Here is a 6,583-nt window from a genome sequence, read left to right on the forward strand (position 1 = left end):
GCAGATGCAATTTGTTTTTATATAGGTTGTAACACTATTTGTGTTTATTGATTTATTTCTGTAACACATCCAAGAAGACCTATAGGAAGTTTTGAAAACTACAGAGAACTACTATAAACAATATATGATTCAAAACAATATATGATTCAATATATTACTTTGATAGATTACCCTAGCACAGTGGTTCTCAAAGTGGATTCCAGTGGGTTCCTTTAGGGGGGTCTAAATGGACCCATACAAGACCCATACAGCCCGTACAAATGGAATCAAATGGACCCTAACAGGTCCATTTGGTTCCATTTGTACGCTGTCAGAGTTAAGGGGAGACCTTGAAATTTGAAAGTTTGAGAAACACCGCTCTAGCAGACACAGACAGACACCATCTGAACTGACCTGTTGCAGTTCAACCCACCTGGCTCTCCGGGTGGGATAAAACAAATGTAAAGAATGAATTATTTAATTCAATGGTGTTGATATACGTGTATGATTGTGACAACAGAGGTGTAGTACTACTCATGAATGAAATGTATCCATCCAGCGAGACAGGAATAGAAAATGTCCTCTAAATGTGAGCTCTTTAAGTTGTGCCATATGGATATGGATATATGCTGACATGGCTTTAGGTCGGCCACATGTATTATTGTCTCTGCACATATCATGTGTCCAGCCTTATATCACTGGTCAGCAAAAGGAAATGTCATGTCAGTCTGCAAGGTCACTCATAAAGTATGTTCTTGATGAACTCTTTATGGTTCAAATGTGTAAAGAAAGGAGAAGGACAGCAAGCAACACATGGAGACAACAGGCATTTGGGTTGTTTACACTAGAGGTTAATTGGGCCTCACATCTAGAGTTCTAGATGTCTCACCTCTGATCAGATTCATAATGCCCATATATGGAGATCGCTGTATCTGTCAGTCCTTGTCCATTTTATGTCCATATGGTCCTGATGTCGTCAGTATACTGTATGCCCATAGGGGCATGGCCGATTTGTGCCCAAATATGGAGTTGACTGATTTGTTTGCACGTACATGATGCCACGATGACACATTGAGGTTAGACCACACACTCCATATTTGGGCGTATAGCTGCTTTGGGTACTCCTTATGGTTATGGCTGAGTCATAGTGACATGAGCGTGTGGTCTGCCGGCCGGTCCTCCCTCAAGCCATTTTTTATACTTTTTAAATTGTAATAAGACTCTAACCTACCTGGTTACATGGAGGTGTTCTCTGTTGAGAAACTGGTAGAAAAAGACGTTCTCTCTGTATAAACCAGGGGTCTTCAACAGGTGGTCCGGGACCCCTAGGGGGTCCTCAGAGTTACTACAGGGGGTCCTCCAAATCTGTGTGTGATAGAAACTTTTTTTCTAATTTTTTATATTAACCACTTGAACCCTATACGTCCATATTTGGAGAACTTTAGACAAAAATAGCAGATCTACAAGCGCACAACTCCTCGTGCTGCAAGGCGTTGTGAGCTTGTAGATTGGCTATTTTCGGCAAAAAGCTTTGGTGTAGAGGGGGAAAAGAGCAGACTAACTACAGAGTGAAAGGTCAATTTTATTAGGTAATGACGGCTCAAGTGGTTAAATATCTGAAAACACATTGACATGAATCCAAAATACACTGATGATTGTGCTGTCAAACGATGAAACTAAATGGAATCTATGAAAAGGTTGTGGTGGTCCCTGCTTCATCCCTCTCTCAACTAAGGGGTCCTTGGCCTGAAAACGTTGAAGACCCCTGGTATAAACTATTTAGGAAGGCTCCTTTCACAGAGTCTAAGAAAATAGTATTACGCAGAGAGCGAGTCTTTTTCCTAACAGTTTTCCTTTATGTTTTTGAGACCACTGCACCTGCAGTCAACCCTGAATTGACAAAGAAGGCCGCAAAAGTTTACCCTGTACTTTGATGTTCTCTTTTGCTCATGTTCTTATTCTGAGTACAGCAGGTACACAGGAAACAGGGAGAGAGACGGGGAGTGACATGCAGCAAAGGTCATTGGGAATGGGACTCAAACCCGCAACATGCTGTCAGGCATCAGAGCCTACGTGGTATGAACCTGGACCGCTAGGCCAGCAGGCACCCCTTATTCTGATCTTCTGATGAACAGCAAGTCATCCTCTTGCTGCTGCATCTGAACACAATCAACCAGCATGCCTGTTCATATGGCCTGGCTTTGGTTGTTCCTCGTGATGAGAGTTCTAAATTTAAATTTAAGACATAACAGACCAATAACAGAAAGAGCAATGTAAGAGTGACTCTGACTGTGTTGGACATTGTTAGATTAACTAAAGATCTTAAGTGAAATAGTGAAATACAGTTTAAAAGCCTTTTGAGAACACCTTTCTCCGACCATACTGTATGCAGAAGCATTCATGTATTGTAAGTGTGTGTGTGTGTGTGTGTGTGTGTGTGTGTGTGTGTGTGTGTGTGTGTGTGTGTGTGTGTGTGTGTGTGTGTGTGTACAATAAGTACATGTATATACTGTAGGCCTGCGGTTAAAAATAGCATCGGATGAGGCCGTTAAATAGCAGCAGATGTAATAACTCACTCACCATTTTCCGCGAGTCTGAAAACTCACCTCTTCACAATCTACCTCACCACCTAGCACCCCTCATTCCTTCTATCTCTTCTTCTAAGCAGATGTTGTGCGTTGTGTTGTATTGTGCTTTTTTGCACATAATGCTGTAGAATGTCCTGAGGAGTTTGTAAGTGTAACTAAAGATTAATAAAGTTGGTCAAGGGGTATCTCTTCTTCTTGTTATTAGCTTTTTTACACAGTAGATAGATAGTTTTGTTAATAGGTAATATTGTTGGTTACTTATTCACATGTGCATGTGCTGAAATGTGTTGTCTTAATTGTCTTAGTTCTGCTGGATCTCTTCTCCATTAGTCTCAAGCATTTAGTCTAGTTTTTATTTGTTGACAAAATTGCCAATATATTTTATCTTATTAGATTTAATCATAGCTTAGTTTTTATTTCGTTTTAGTCAGTGAAAAAAGGCAGTCGACGAAAAATTTTCGTCATCGTTTTAGTTGACTAAATCAACACTGCAGTAGGTGCTGTTGAACAAGATGTGAACGTATCAAGGTGCTGGAGAGGTCGACCCCACTGCATTTGGCTCGTGATCTAACAGAAATCAACAAGCATTCAATCTGAAAATGGTTCATTTCTTGCAGTAAATATATCGTTTAGTGGATATAAAATACAGATGCTGCTCTCTGTCATGTGTGCTGTGTGGATGGGAAAGTGCTTTGGGTTCAAAGTGGACACCATATGTTAGTAAAAAAGACTTCCAAGTAGGGAACAGGGCATCACCTGTGAGTGGTTACACAGAGTCCAACATCTAGACACCAGAAATATCGTTTCTGTACAGAGTAGGGGAAGACTTGTGTTCGCCCTTCACAAATCGTTTGTAGGTATATGAACCACAGAAATGTGGAACCAGGCCAACGCTGTGGGGGAACATACATTTTCATTTTCATGCCCCCCCCCCCCCCAACCCCGACAGACTGACTGAGTTATGAGGGTTCCGCAAAGATGACAGAAGTTCAATGCAGGGCATAAAAATGGATGTTCAATTGGGTGATTTCATCAGAACCACTGACCAATGTGACATACATATAACATACACTGAAAGCAAGAAACTGTAGCCTGTATGAATGGTCAATTCAAATGCCCCTGTCTGATACAGTACATCCACATTATGGAACATAACAAGCCGCCTCTCGCTTATCTTCACATCAGGACATAACTGCATGAAAACAGGCATGGCTCTTAAACCCTATTTCAGTGACCGGAGTCCCCCAGGGGTCCACACTAGGCCCCCTCCTTTCCCCTCTCTACGCCAAATCTCTTTATGGAAAACAGACAATCTACAAGCTCACAATGCATCACAATGTGTGGGTTCATGTGGTTACATAACATTGATGGAAGACTAAGCTATAGTAATTGGTGTTGAATATCCCCCCCCCCCCCAAGCACTTGTAAAAGTTGATGCATTACATTTTTGGTTCCACAGATACATTTTGTGAAAATAGCAGATCTACAAGCTTGCAGATCGGCTATCGACTAAAAATTTACCTCTTTCTTATATTATTTGACAATTTGGCCAATATTTGAACCATTTTTATAGTATAGTTTGTTCATTACTTTTGATGCAGTGATGGATGGTCTTTTTATTTTATTTTATTTATTATTTATTTTATTATATATTTTTAGGTTTTAAAAAGGTCATGAAAGTCCTTAAATTGTCACTTCACTATCCCTCAAAATCATGTCGGGACCACCCGGGGGGTCCCAATGCACAGGTTGAGAACCACTGGTTTAGACGAAACTACTTGTTTGATCAGGTTCTGGGGGTGAATTCCTTAATAAAAACAAGAAGAATCCTACTTGGATCTAAGTGAGTGCTGGTTTCCGTTGTTAAAAGTTCATTGTTGCCAGGACCGTGCACCTGATACACAAGTTTTGTGAACAACCCACTGATTGAGTGCTGCTCTTTCCCTTCTTGGAGTCAAGAACTTCCACGGAAAAGGGAGTTAGAATTCCAAGGGAAAGTGTGACGGATTTATTTTTTAAATTACATATTTGAGTTCAAAAGAGTACTGTTACCCCATAGCCTGACAAATATGTATTTGTTTTTTAATCAAATCATGCAGTAGTAAGAGGAAAGTTACCATAGGTGGCTGGTGGCTATTATACATTTTTATTTTTATTTTACTAGTAGTAGCCTAATCTGATTCTGATCAGCAGCTGAGGAAAGTTTATGAAATGTATTTTTTTTTTGAATAAATTAGTGCAGGCAACCAGATAGTACTTTTCCGACTTTATTTTCATCCATCCATCTTCCTAGTTATTCATCTTTATTGTCTTTATTGTTAGTAACATTCTTAAAGCAACCTAAAATGCAATTTAGATGGTAAAAGCTAAAGAGCAATAATCCAATTAACCGACTCATTGTTTCAATAATAGGCCAATTAATCAATTATGAACAGTTCGGGCTGCAGGAAGAAGGTCAGCAATGTAGTGGGTTTGGCCGCTGTCAGAGCCTCCCGTGTGTGAATGGCCTTCTTGGAAGATGATATTCTGCTTCCCCGGACGTACCGTATACAGTAGAATTTCAAGGGAAAAGTGTGACGGATTTATTTTTTTAATTACATTTTTTAGTTCAAAAGTGTACCGTTACCCTATAGCTTGACAAATATGTATCTGTTTTTTAATCAAATCATGCTGTAGTAAGAGGAAAGTTACCAGGTGGCTTTTATACATTTTTATTTTCATTTTGTCACGTGAAGCTTGACCAATCCTTTTTGGGGGTTAAAGAAAAGGTAACAGAAAAAAGTTTAATCTAGATTTGACCATTTGATTTGGGGCTAAAAATAAATAAAGATACAATAAGTTGCATTTTACATCATGTAAGTTCATTGAAGGTGGTGAAAGAAGCCTATCCTATATGGCCAGATCACTGATGGATATTTTGAGCGAAAACCCAGGTGAATTCGAGTGCCCCTGGGCTGACTTGGCCTCTCCAATTATAGTAGTAAGATAAGATATCCACTGTCCCTGCCTGTAGGAGGTTTATTTAGGCTTTGATATATGCTTTGAGGAAGCCTGGCATTTCTTTTGCCACTTCTGCCACCCATAATATTGTGCTAAGAGTGTGTCCTTTGCTAATTAGAGGAGTGACAAATAATCTGGGTTGTACCCTGTGACTATCAACCGGAGATTCAAAACGATCTGAGCCATGTTATTTTTGTAACATATCGTTGTTGTCAGGTGGAAACCTCGTATCTCCAAGTTTCAAATTTGTGAATATTTTCGTAAAGTAAAGCCCTGCTTCATCATACAAGGCTGTCACACAAAAGTCATGAAAACAGCAGATCTACAAGCACACAACGCCTCGCAGCGCGAGGTGTTGTGTGCTTGTAGATCTGCTGTGTGTGTGTGTGTGTGTGTGTGTGTGTGTGTGTGTGTGTGTGTGTGTGTGTGTGTGTGTGTGTGTGTGTGTGTGCGCGTGCGTGTGTGTGTGTGCAAGTGTGTGTGTGTGTGTGTGTGTGTGTGTGTGTGTGTGTGTGCACACATACGCTATGTATGTGTGTGCGGTAGCCTGAGACATTTTTACTGTGCCTTTTTACAATGCCGCTGACTACTCATGCAATTTATTGAAAGGACAGCTCTGCAGGAGCTCTTTGGAGACCAAATCCAATTTCATTACAGTTTCCCTCTCTAACATTGTGTTGGGATCTTCAAAGTGCAATCTCAGACCGCGCATCTTTGAGTGATTGTGCTTGCACATCTGTGGAAGGGACAAGCTATTTAACTCTGACCTGGGCCCTGCAGCTTCTTGCACCGTCCTCAGAGGGAGATAGGTAAGTCAGGGGTTCAGCCCACTGAAAGGTATTGATCAACTACACTTATGACCCTATAGACTTCTGTGCCAGGATTTCCCATTTTATCAGCGGTTCCGAGACAACTGGCTGTGCACCTTTGGCCTGCAGAGGTTATGAGCTCTCCCTCTGTCCTAGAGGGCACCAGATGTACAGTAACAAGGATGCTGTAAAGCATAGGAGTCAGCC

The sequence above is a fragment of the Nannobrachium achirus genome, assembly GCF_963921795.1.
Source record: "Nannobrachium achirus genome assembly, chromosome: 4".
NCBI lineage: Eukaryota > Metazoa > Chordata > Actinopteri > Myctophiformes > Myctophidae > Nannobrachium > Nannobrachium achirus.